The 13,884-nt window shown below is 39.7% G+C and overlaps 1 pseudogene; it reads left to right on the top strand.

Moving 5' to 3' along the window:
* The first annotated feature begins 6,933 nt into the window (after positions 1-6,933).
* LOC140624779 (large ribosomal subunit protein eL8 pseudogene) lies at positions 6,934-13,595 on the top strand (annotated as a pseudogene).
* The last annotated feature ends 289 nt before the right edge of the window (positions 13,596-13,884 follow it).

The following is a 13,884-nucleotide window of genomic DNA, read 5'->3' as shown; positions in this document are numbered from 1 at the left end:
CTCACTGTTGATAGTTTACTTTCCATTGCTTCCTTTTTGAGAGAGTTCACTAATTAAAGGAAGAGAGGACTCTCAAATGGAGTTGGTTCTCTCCTTTTTCTTCAATACTTTTCACTTTCTAAAGGCAGCCTATTTTAAAATAGTGCTTTTGAAACTTTTCCATCAAAGGTGTATTGCTGAGGGCAGTAGAGAATATCATCTTAACTCCTATTTGGGAGCAGATGATGACTGGGAACCCATTGGAAACATTCATCTGTAAGTGCAAAGCCCTTAGGAGTTTTGTAAAATTTTGCAAGTTTTGCAGTCTAGTCCATAATATATTGATATTTATTTCAATTTGAAACAACACTTTTAACTTGCTGGCTAGGGATATTTATTATGGTTTTCAATAAAACTGAAAAATTGACTCTAAAGAAAAGTGGACTATATTTATGCTATAGTTTTCCATATGCCCATAAAATACCATTTCAGTACTCTAGTTTGAGGACTGAGGAGATGATATGACCAGTAACTTAGATTGCCCGCCAAAATCACAGATAGATGGAAATTTTGTTTTCTCAAAGTCAATTCCTCTCTATGTACCTAGGCCAATTGTTCTCTGAGGGATTTCTTTTGGTAAACAGAAGCATCCCCCCAAGACCATAGTGGGTCTTATGTGGTTTTACAATAGTCCTAAGCACTTTTCCAGCAGCAAGTATGTCAGAAAAATCAAACATTAAGAGGCTGCAATGTGAAGACTATAGCCCAGCACTCTCCTCTTCAAGAGGACGCTGGCAGCTATTTGGTATTCCCCATTTCCTATTCCATGCCCTAGAGGAATTTGCAGTGAGAAAGTTGAGGCTGATACATAATTTATCCATTTAACTGTTACCCATTTCCAATATATAAACATAGATTTTTCAATCAAAACACAACTGGATGGACAAAAGAAAGAAGATAAATCATTTGGGTTTGTAGTAAGAAAGTTGAGATTGTATATTAATACATCTCAGGGTTTCAAAGATAATATACATTTGCTGCCACAAAGTTCCATTCAGAATGCCTATGTATTGATCAGGATTCTCCAGAGAATGAATCAATAGAATGTGTATATACAGAGAAAAAGATTTATTTTAAGGAATTGGCTCATGTGATTATGGAGGCTGGCAAGTATAAAATCTGTAGGAATGGCTGGCCAGCTGGAAACCAGAGAAGAACCATTGTCACAGTTCAAGTCTGAAGGTCATCAGACCAGAACTCCAGTCAAGAGCTGATTTTGCTGTTTGAGTCCTAAGGCCTTGTATTGTCAGAATTCCTCCTTCTTGTGGAAGGTCAGTGTTTTGTTCTATTTAGGCCTTCAACTTATTGGATGGGCCCATTCACATTATGGAGGGCAATATGCTTTACTCAAAGTCCACCAATTTAAATGTTAATCTCATCCAAAAACACCATCACAGAGACATCCGGAATAATGCTTGACCTCACTCACATTGGGCATAGTGGCTCAGCCACGTTGACACATACATTAACCATTACAACCTATTTTAAATACATGTGCACACGCACATACACACTCACGAAGCTGTGATGAAGGCAACATGTGGAGGAGAAAAAGAAAAGGACTTTAATTCATTCATTTTGGTCAGTATAAAACAAGGAAGATGCTGGGTGAGTTGTGGGCCACCAATAATGTGAAATTATAAATCAGCTGCCAAGGTAATTTTGACTTAGCGAGCACTAAAATGTAGTTCTACAGTTAGGTTGTTATTGGATTAAACAAGCATGGAAAGGAAGTTTCTTATCCAAACATAGTTTCACAAGAAATTACTGGAAATTTATATGATATCAGAAAACAAACAAATGAAAAGAATCTTGGTCTACATAAGATAATTTCTCTAGAAATCCAGCAGTTAAACTTCCACGCAGCTGAGCAGGAAATGGGCAGTGTTCCATTTTTTTTTAGGGTATTTAGTTTTTTTTAGGATTTAAGAAAACCTAAGTGCCACATATTTAGTGTCTGCATGCAAATTTAGTTTCGACCGGAACAATTTTTAATTCAGTGTTTAAAGACATTGATTGTACTGAGGGACCAATTATCTGGCTGACTCAATTTAACGGATGTTTTTTTTTTCTCAAAATGGTAAGTGATTTGTGGGGGGGTGGGGAGTGTCCTCTGATTTGCTCTAATCTGTATCTAATTTATAAACTCCATGTAAAATCTATTTTTTTCAAGACTAAAGACACATTCAACATTTTTTAAGAGCCCAGAACAAATTACAGCAATCACACAATATTAGTAAAAATAGAGAGGATCAGAAGCTACCCCTTTTCTCACTTCCTGAGACTATACAGCCTCTGCAGTCAGGATGTTCTCAGGTTCTACTGCAGTATTAAAAAAAAAAGAGAACAAGAAAAGAAAGAAGAACATAAATGCTCTGGCTGCCTAGGTGGCTCAATCAGTTAAGTGCCCACCTTCGACTCAGGTCATGATCCCAGGGTCCTGGGATGGAGCCCCACATTGGGCTCCCTGCTCAGTGGGGAAGCCTAGTTCTCCCTCTCCCGTTCTGCCCACTTGTGCTCTCTGGTTCTCTCTCTCTCTCTCTCTCTCTCTCTGTCAAACAAATAAATAAAATATTTTTAAAACAAACATAAATGCCCTGCAGAACCTGGGTGGCTGAGTCGGTTAAATGTCTGCCTTCAGCTCAGGTCATGAGCCTGGTATCAAGTCCTGATTCCTCTGCCTGTGCTCTCCCTCTCTTCAAAAACAGAACACAATGCTCTGGTGACTCTGAATTCTTCTGAAGTAAGTTTCCATTCTGAGGTCTAACGAGGAGCAAGCTAAGGCATGTCCTACAGATCCCATTTTACAGATAAAAACTAAAAACCCAGAGAGTTCCCTTGACCCTTACACAATGTGAGGAGTTAGCAAAAAGACACTTATCTATGAACCAGAAAGTTAGCCCTCACTGGACATCAAATCTCCTGGCACCTTGATTTTGGACTTCCCAAGCTCCCAAACTATGACACATAAATTTCTATTGTTTATTAGTCACCCAGTCTATGGTGTTCTGTTATAGCAGCCTGAACACACTAAGACACTTTCTTATATCAGTAGCAGGACAAACAAATAAGATGTGATATAATTTATCCACATGCTGTCCAGTGAATCGATAAAAGAACTGAATAAGAACTCAATATTTTTCATTTCTGGACTTCAGTTTCACCAACACATCAGACCCAATCTTAAAAGATATCCATCTTCCTCTACCAATTCATTGTAATTTAAATAGAATAACTAATGGATGGGAGTACCGTACATATAGAACAAATTAAAAATGAAGGTATTTATTTTCATCTGTTGATTTTATTTATTCCATTTATTTTCCCCAAATTGATCTAAAACATCTCAGGCAACTGAACCAGGCAAAGAATATATATATCTCACACTGTTATCTTCAATGATAGTGACAGCCTGAATTAATTTTATAGAAAGTAATTTAGCATTGACTGGTTAAATATACAAACTACCAGTCTGAAGCAGAGATATTGCCAGACTCTTTCAAATTAGAGACAAAAAATAAAAAATAAATGTTTGGAGATTAGATCACAAATTGGAACTGTCTTAGAAGGCAGTTCAAATGTAAAAAAGAAATAAATTATCTGAATTCAAAATATTTCATCCCATCCATCAGTGACAAAAGCAGCAGCATTTTCTTCTTCTGATCATAATATTAAAACCCAAGCTAATTATTTTTTAACAGACAATTTCAGGGAAGGTATGCCTTCATAGCCCTATCCTGTTTTGCTCCATCATAGAGTATATTTTACAAGGGATTCTTTGATGATCTTTAAACAGACAGTAACTACAGAGAGAAAAAAATTAACAGAACTTGTAGAGTTGAAATTTTAAATCTCTTTAAATACCATACATTTTCCTGAGAGACTTTATGTTTAATTTCTGGTTCTAGGGATCCCTGGGTGGCGCAGTGGTTTAGCACCTGTCTTTGGCCCAGGGCGCGATCCTGGAGACCCGGGATCGAATCCCACATCGGGCTCCCGGTGCATGGAGCCTGCTTCTCCCTCTGCCTGTGTCTCTGCCTCTCTCTCTCTCTCTCTCTCTCTCTCTGTGTGTGACTATCATAAATAAATAAAAATTTTAAAAAAATTTAAAAAAATAAAAAAAATTTCTGGTTCTACCCCTTTCTTGGGGGAAGGGAGGGAAGTAACCTGGTATTTAAGAATGTAGCTTCTGGAGCAAGAGACCTGGGGTCATATTTCCCCCCTGTGGCTGAGTTTCCTATCTCTGAAATGAAAATGATAAAAGCACCAACCTCAGCCTCAGCCGAGTGGAGTGGGGCTTGCTTGAGATAAGCTTCTGGCACATAATAGGCCCTCTACAAATACTTGCTTGCAATAATAGAATGCACATTATCTCCACTTTGGTTTTCAAAATAGTTCTGTTAGGAAAATTTTTTATTTAATAAACACCCAAGGGCTATTGCTATTTTTTAAAACTAGAAATAAACCTGATTATGATAGCAGTGTTAAAGAAAATCCCACCAGGGACCTCAGACAACAATTTTGTTTTTTATCATCTGAATTGCTGCTTTTTGATCTACCATACTACCACAAATCACTTTTCCTTAATATGCCCTAAAAGGGTTACCCAATGATGACAAGCAAGAAATTAAAATTCAGGGAACTCTCAGTAGTTGGTAATGCCAAACAGATTAATCTTACTATTGTTCTGCTTTTCTAAAGAATCTCCAGCATCTATCCCACAGCTGTACATTTGAGCTTGTGTGTTTGAGGCGCTACAACAACTTTATGCTGGGGGGTGGGGGGTCCAGAAATGAATGAGACTGGTCCCTGCTCTTCAGGCTCTCAAGGGACTCACAGTGAACTGGGGACGCTCCATGTGTGCACAATCCCATGATGGCAAAACCACAATGGAAGTTAAAGCAGCAAAAGGCTCTTGACAGCCTGGGCCCGCCTGGAGCTCCGATCTCATCCTGGACTGCTCTCTTTCTCATGAACACATGCCAGCCATTGTGGCCTCCACGTCATTTTTAAGCATACCAAGTTTGCTCCAACCTCAGACATTTAGGCTTCCCTGTGTCTGGACTACACTTCCTTTGAAGTTCATGAGTTGGTTTCCCACTATCATTCAGCTCTCAGCTCAAGGGTTCCTCCTCAGAGAATACATCCCTGATTACCTGGTCATAAGTAGCTCAATTTAGTGGCCTCAACAACATACATTTATAATCTTACATTCCTGTAGGCCTGAAGACTGACACTGGTATCACAGGTGCTACATGTCAGCAGGCTGCATTGCTTTCAGGCCCATCCTGGGGAGGATCCGCTTCCTTGCCTTTTCCACTGTGTAGGACATTTTGTTCTATGGTTCATGGTGCCATTCCTTCATCTTCATAACCAGCAATTCTGCTCCTTTTTCTACCATTCTCTTTCTCTGACCAGAGCTGGGAAAGCTCCTCCTTGTTTAAGAACTTGTGATTTGATTGGAACCACTCGAATAATCCACCATGCTCTCCCTATCTTGAGGTCCTTAACCTTAATCACGTCTGCAAAATCCTCTTTGCCATGCAAGATAACATACAGCCCAGGATTAGGAGGTGGACATCTTCAGGGACTCATTATTCTACCGGCCACACTTCAACTTCTAGCAGTTTCTGTCTGTTATGCTTTTTACTTTCTTGCTATTTTTTATAGCACTACATGAAATTCTCTTGTTTATTTATTTACCTATAATTTACTTATTAGCATGTATTTCTTTATTAGGTGAAAATTCCCCCTTCCACCCATTTCCTCTACACTAGTCTATATTCTTGAGAATGAGAATTTGGTCTGCCTTGATCACAGCAGCATCCCCAGGCCCTGGAGTGGCATCTGGTACAGTGTAGGCTCTCAGTGAATTCTTGTTAAGTGAGTAAGTAAACTCTGCCTTCATAATTGGCACAAGCTATAGAAAGGACACGCTGCCTAATTTAAGTCCTGATTATAAGGGGATTGTCAAGTGAACTTCACAGCATGTGCAGGAGAGAGCGGACTCATCAGAGAATGACAGCACTGCTTTTGAAGGAGTAAGCCAAGGATGAGAGGCTGGAAAAAATGAGTCCGAGGCAAATCACCAAAATCTTTCCAGACTCCATCTTGCATGTAATGAGAGCCATTGAAGGATTCTAGATGGAGGAGTAATTTGATTGCCTCTGCATTTGAAAAGATACTATGTCACCGGTATCATTGTCAAAGAAGATCATTTGGGGGATGCCTGGGTGGCTCAGTGGTTGAGCGTCTGCCTGCGGCTCAGGGCATGAGCCTGGTCCCGGGATTGAGTCCTGCATCAGGCCCCTTGTGAGGAGCCTGCCTCTCCTTCTGCCTGTGTCTTTGCATGTCTCTCATAAATTAATTAATTAAAATCTTAAAAAAAGAAAAGAAGAAGAAGAAGATCATTTGGAGGAAAGCCAAATGGAAGCCCAGAAAGTGAGTTTTGTCCTATTTTCCATGGTTTTCACTGATAAATCTGACAAATGAATGAATGCCAAAGTGTTAACAGAGAATTGTTAGTAGAAAATCCATCTCTTTTTTCTAGGTAATGTGTATTATAATAGTGACTATTGGAGATCATTTTCTTCTTTCCCCTAGCAACTGGGCAAGATTTGGGGAAGCATATTCAGTTGCCTTCTTAAGATTTCCTGAAATCTTAAAGAAGACAGGGTATATAAGAGAGAGAGAGGAAAAAAAAGAAAGAACTAAAAGATTCAGTTTTATATGTTCCAGTCTAGCAATGTCATCCAAAGTTACATTTGGCAAGACATTGTAGCTGTCTTTTTCTCATTTGCTCCAACCATGCAATGGTATAATCAAAACAAAACAACATTGCTGTACAAAGACAGCTTATAACTAAGTGGTAAGGGAGAGAGAAGAGAGTCGAAGATGACAGCACAGTTTCAAATGCGGGTGACATGGGTAATGAGGTTTCAAAAACAGAACGGAGAAATGACAGCAGGAAACTCTGATAGGTTCATGAGGTCAGGAGATGATGTGTTCGGTTTTAAACATTTGGTTTCATGCTCCATTCTCATTTCGTTCTACTATCTACTCAGATCATATTAAGCACAAAGACAGGTGTTAGATTTGGGGAGTTATAGACTCACTTCCTAATCAAAATTTTCATATGAAAAGCACAATTGGCTAGTGCTACTCTGGCGAAAGCAGAACAGGTCAGACATCAAACAAATAAAAAACCCAAGGTATTTGATAAGTAGTGAAACCTTTCCCTCACCTCTCTCCTTTTGTCTCTCATTTCTCAACTGATTAATTTTGAACATTTAATAAAATATGTGAAAATTCAAATATTAATTGTTTTGGATTCTATTACTTTCCAGTTTAAGAAAAATGAATTGTTTTAAAAACAATAGTTTCACCACCCCTAGTTCGTTTCCCAGAGTGGTGGAAGGGGAGGAGGGCGGGTGGTGGGGGTGAATGGGTGACGGGCACTGAGGGGGGCACTTGATGGGATGAACACTGGGTGTTATTCTGTATGTTGGCAAATTGAACACCAATAAAAAATAAATTTATTATTTAAAAAAATAAAAAATAAATAAAACCACTCTTGTATCAAAAAAAAACAAAACAAAACAATAGTTTCATAGAAACCACTAAATTTGTATGCAATTCTTTGAGCAAAAATAATCATGACCCTCCTTATTGTTGATGTTTAAAACTGGCTTTTTATATTAATCATGATTGATAACATTTCAGGGAACCAAAGTTAGGGAAGGGGATTCAACTAGCTTAAGCACAAAATGATTTATACAGTTAAGGAATTGCTAGTTGTATATTGAGGACTGCATGAATTAGTGATGATCTGTGAGAAACAAAAAGAATGAGAGAACTGCCTAGTTTGAATCCTGGTGAGGATATCAAGCAACAGAGACACATTCATTGCTGATGGGAAGCCAAAGGGTACAATCACACTGGAAAACAGTTTCTTTTCTTTTTTAAGATTTATTTATTTATTCCAGAGAGAGTGTGTGTGTGTGTGTGTGTGTGTGTGTGTGTATGTATGTATGTGTGCATGAGTCAGGGGAGCAGTAGAGGGAGAGAATCTTTAAGCAGACTCCTCACTGAGCGCAGAGCCCAGCCCAAGGCTCCATCTCATGACCCATGAGACCATGACCTGAGCCAAACCTAGAGTTGGACACTCACCCAGCTGAAGCAGTCAGGTTCCCCTTGACAGTTTCTTACAAAGCTGACACATAGTCTTGTTATGTGATCCAGCAATCACACTCCTAGGGTTTTTTTTTCCCAAGTTAAAAACTTATATCCACATGAAAACCTGCATATGAATGTTTATAGCAGCATTATTCATAATATCCCCAAACTGGAAGCAACCAAGATGTCTTTAATGGGTGAGTGGATAAACAAGTAGAATAATACTCAGCAATAAGAAGATAGAACCTATCAAACCATGAAAAGACATGGACGAATTTTAAATGCATATAGCTAAGTTTAAAAAGCCAGTGTGAAAAGACTATAATGTTGCATGATTTCAACTATATGAGACAAAAAGATCTGTGGCTGCCAGTGGTTGGGGACAGAGTGGGATAAATTGGTAAACCACAGGGGATTTTTAGATGTTGAAACCATTCTGTTTGATATTGACATAGGAGACAAACATGACACTACGCATCTGTCAAAATCCATAGAACTATTCAACACAGAGTGAACTTTAGTGTAAATCATGTACGTTCGTGAACAATAATATATCACCATTGGTTCAGTACTTGTAACAAATGTACCACACAGATGCAAAATGTTAGTAGCGGAAACTGGTGTATAGGGTGGTGGTATATGGAAACTAACTCTATGTACTTACTACCTCCTTGATTTTCTGTAAATCTACAACTATTCTAGAAACTGGTCTATTAATTTTTATTAATTAAAAAAAGCACTATTCTGACATTACAAAATTATGTCATTACCAATGCGCAGCTGCCTTCCAGAATAGTTTACACAAAGAAAGGGCGATCATGCACCTGGATTGCCCAAGATGTTCTCAGCTTACATCAGGTATTCAGGTATAATTATTAACTGAGCCTCTCCTTGTTCTCAGAAATATTTCATTTGGGATGATAAATTACAGTCGCTGTACTTAGAAGGAAAAAGGGAAGTAATGTCTCTTTAACATCTGTCTTCGAATGCGAGGAACTGGGCTATGCCCTTTCCTTAGTGTCTCATTTAAGCCTCACAATGTTCCCGCGAGGATGATTTTGTCTTCCCCAATTTGCAGATGGAAAAGCTGAAGCTCAGGAGCTCATTTATCCAAGACCATACAATTCATCACTGGCAGATCCTGCAATTACACCTTCATCTCTATGACTCCAAAGCTCATGCACTTTCTACTGTAGTATTAGAATGCTGGAGAAAAGCCAGGTGATCTTTGAACATTCTTTCCAGACCTTATAATTCTTGAAAGAATTCTGTGGTAGCTACACTACTGAGGTAGTAGAAAGTAGAGATTATATGTAAAGAGAGTCTCCTTTATAAAACCCCTGAGAAATTTTGTCAATAGATTATGATGATGTCACAGTTATTGTCTGCACCATCCCTGGGCCATCTGACAATAATGACATCTGTAACCCATTTTTCCCTTAAGTACCATCATGGATGGCACCCAGATTTATTACCTGGTCTCAGTAAAGAAAAGCTATTAATTTGTGCCACTACACCTCTGCAGCCAGAAAGGAATCCTTGGGGAAATAGAGAGCTCTGCTGACCATGGCACCTCACTATTCTCACTGCCCGAAAACTCCAAACCAACCTTTTCCTTATTTGATCTCAATACAGCTAGGCTTGTTTCAAAGACTGTCATCTCCTGGTCAGGTCATGTTCTTCACTTCCAAATTCTCAGAGTACATCAGCCATCCCAGACACTTGCCATCCTTCAAAAACCAAACCAAAACAAAACAAAAGGCCTGCCTAGACATCATATTTTCAGTTATGACAAAAGAATAGTAGCAGCTACTGGATTAGAACTTGTTTTGTATCTCTTCAAAAGATGGTTGAGCTTTCCTGGCTAGGTGGGATTTTCAAAAAGTAGTTAATGAACTTTGTTTGCTCTTTGTGTGTGCATTAGGAAGCAGCTTGTATAGCAGATACAAGCATCATCTCAGGAATCAGACACACCTAGGCTGAGTACCAGCTCTGCCACTTTTAATCCTACCAATAATACCTTCATATTATATATTTCTCTGCTCCTCGGTTTCCCCACGTTAGAAATAGAGGCAATAGAAGTAGTTATCTTATAGGATTATGGGCTTAAATACATCATAAGAGAGACTTAGCCTTACAATGTAAGGTCCCTACGGTTAAATACCCAATGTAATATGGTAGTTTGTAAAGTGTGGTCTGCAGACTCCTGGGGTCCCTAAACTTTGGAAGGGGACCCATAGGGTCAAAACTGCCTTTAGTACAAACATTAGGACATTATTTGCCTTTTCCACTCCCATTCTCACAAGTGTAAAATGGAGTTTCCCAGAAACTACATATGAGAGATATTGCAACCAATAGAATGCAGACACAGATATGAAAAAGTCTAGCTGCCTTCTTTTAAACCAGAAGAGATTTGCAAAATTATAAAGCAAATACCACTCTTCTCAGAATTTTTTCCTTTTGGAAAATATAGTTATCTTACATACAAAATATGTTATTTATGTTAACATGTAATGGGCTTACATTATTATAATTAAATGAATTAACACATATTTTTAAATATCCCAGTTTTAATTTTGAATACAGTGAGTATCAATGGCTATAACTTACATAATCAGAGCTCTTTGAGGCCTTAAACAAATTTTAAGAGTGTAAAGGGGTCCTGGGACCAAGGAAACTGAGAACTACTAATCTAGTACAAGCCTGGCACATGATAACCATTTAATAAATAATTATTGAATGACTAGCATAAGGCTTGGCTTAAGGTAGTTGCTCAATAAATGATAGTGCTATTGCTTCTGGTGGCGGTGATGTGTTGATGGTAACAAGGAAAATCATGATGTGGGGTATGCTGGGAGTTTTCCACCTGATTGATGTTAATATAATGGTAATTTTTGATGAAAATCTTACCTTGCCTTAGGCATGATAGATGTGAGTTAGAGTTTAATGTAATACAAAATTACTTTCAGTCTTTAGACTCTCTTTTTCTTAGCTTATTCTTTTCTTAAAAAAAAATTATTTATTTATTCATGAGAGATACACAGAGAGAGAAGCAGAGACCCAGGCAAAGGGAGAAGCAGGCTCCATGCAGGGAGCCTGATGTGAGACTCGATTCCGGGTCTCCAGGATCATGCCCTGAGCTGAAGGCAGAGGCACCCAACCACAGAGCCACCTAGGAGTCCCATAGCTTATTCTTGTCTTGATGGGGATCCTCATTCTCTTCCTACCTGAAGCACTTTGGAATTGAGCCAAAGTCTGAAAAATCCAGAATGCTATGGATAGCACCCGACTGAATAATCTGGAAGTTAGGATCTCTTGGTTCTACAAATTAAAGGGCCATGGACATATACGTAATATTTACCATGAAAATTGGATGAGAAAACATGCCTTGAAAACTTCTCAACAGACTGCACAGTGGAGGTTCCCATCTCCCCAGTCCTCCTATCAATTTTTCCTTCCTCCTGCAGGCTCTAGGACAGCTACTGGAGTGTAGATTTTCATTTTGTCTGGATACGGTGGTGCCTTGGCTCTCCAGGAACAACAACAAAAAAAACTCCTTGTTAGTAGAGTTTGCCGAGTCCCATGGTGTAAATACTCCCACCATGGCCAGTTTCAAGCTGCTGATGTGATGTTACTGAACTCTAAGTTGGGACAAGAAGCTCTGACAGCTGGTTTCCACTGGTTCCCAGTTCACCACCGGTTCTGGCTCTGAGCTATGACTTTGAGTCCAACTCCTTTCCTGGCTTTCCTAGATTTTTTATTGCTGGCCCCACCTTCTCACCCAATTTTGCTGACCAATCGTTCCAGGTACTCACTGTCCTCAGGTCTCAGGATTATCTCCTGCTACTTTTGCTCTTGGAGCTTGAACTAACATTGCCATCTCTGGGTCCTAAAAACCTTTTTTTTTTAGTTTTTTTTTTAGATAGAAAAAGGCCTCTTTCTTCTATAAAATCTTCTCAGAATGCACACAGGTATCATTCATGTCTCTCCCAAAATGACAAAGCATATTGAGGGACAATATTTAATCTTAGTAATGGTAACATTACTGGTTGTCCAAAAGATAGCAATATGGTATCAAGGAAACAGCTCTTTTACTGCAAAGAGAGAACCACACTCCTAATTTTGCTACTCATATACTGAATGGTCATGGGCAAGTCACTGTGATGCTGTGAGCCTTGACTTTCTCATTTGTAAAATGAAGGTCATGAAACACATGATTTCAAAGAATATTTTCCATTCCTTAACTTCTACTTTTCTAGAGTTGAGGTACTTTATATAAACAAAAATCATAGAAACTACTCCTATTGTTAAAAATTCAACGTCCTTTTGATTTAGAAACAAGTCACTATCACCATGTTCTATTTTATATTCACCTTTTCATAATATTCCATGTTAAATATAATTCGGCCCATCATCAGCCTTCATCTCAATTCCTCTGTAAGATCCACTTCATACCTTTCCATATGATAAAACGATGGATAGGCACTTTTGAAGAGTGGATTAAGCAAGTATTAAAGTAGTGATTTTTAACTAACTTTATAAAAGTGATCGTGTCTCAAAGAATTAAAAGGGAAAAAGTAGGTGAAAAACTCCTAAAAAAAGAAAGTTTGACTCAATCCTCCAGCAACCCAAGGAAAGAAGGGAAAGGAGAAGCCGGCGGCCCTGGCCCCTGCTGTTGTGAAGAAACATGAGGCCAAGAAGGTGGTCAATCCCCTGTGTGAGAAAAGGCCCAAGTATTTTGGCATCGGACAGGACATCCAGCCCAAGAGGGACCTCAACCGCTTTGTCAAATGGCCCCACTACATCCAGCTACAACTGCAAAGGGCTATTCTCTATAAACATCTAGAAGTGCCTCCCACAATTAACCAGTTCACCCAGGCCTTCAACAGCCCAACTGCTTAAACTGGCCCACAAACACAGACCAGAGACAGCAAGAGAAAAAGCAGAGCTTGTTCAAGGCTGAGAGGAAAGCTGCAGGCAAAGGAGAGGCTGTCGGTCCTTCAAGCTGGGGTTAATACTGTCACCATCTTGGTGGAAACCAAGAAGGCTCAGCTGGGAATGATCACCCATTCTGTGGATCCCATTGAGCTGCTGGTCTTCCTGCCCATCCTGTATCATAAGACAGAGGGTTCCCTACTGTGTTATCAGGGGGAAGGCCTTGGGCATCTAGTCCACAGGAGGACCTGCACCACTGTTGCCTTCACACAGGTTAACTCGGAAGACAGAGGAGCTCGGGCTAAGTCATCAGGACCAATTACAGTGACAGATATGATGGCATCTGCTGCAACTGGGGAGGCAACGTCCTGGGTCCGACCTCAGTGACTCTCATCACCAAGCTGGAAAGAGCAAAGGCTAAAGAACTGGCCACCAAACTGGGCTGAGTGGACACTGTCGAATTTTTTGTACATAAAAGTAATAAATGGTTCTCCATCAGCCGGGGATGGGGAGTGGTGGTAGGGGTAGCTTGGGGGATGAAGTTTGTGTGGCACCTGGGTGGCTCGGTCGGTTAAGCTTCTGCCTTCCGCTCAGGTCATGATCTTGGGGTCCTCAGACTGAGCCCCAAGTCGGGCTCCCTGCTCAGCCAGGAGCCTGCTTTTCCCTCCCTCTGCTCCTCCCCCTGTTTGTGCTCTTTGGTTCTCTCTCTCTCTCTCTCTCTCTCTGTCGAATAAA

This window comes from Canis lupus, chromosome 35, assembly GCF_048164855.1.
Source record: "Canis lupus baileyi chromosome 35, mCanLup2.hap1, whole genome shotgun sequence".
In the NCBI taxonomy this organism is placed as follows: Eukaryota; Metazoa; Chordata; class Mammalia; order Carnivora; family Canidae; genus Canis; species Canis lupus.
This window is presented reverse-complemented; position numbering and strand designations above follow the sequence as displayed.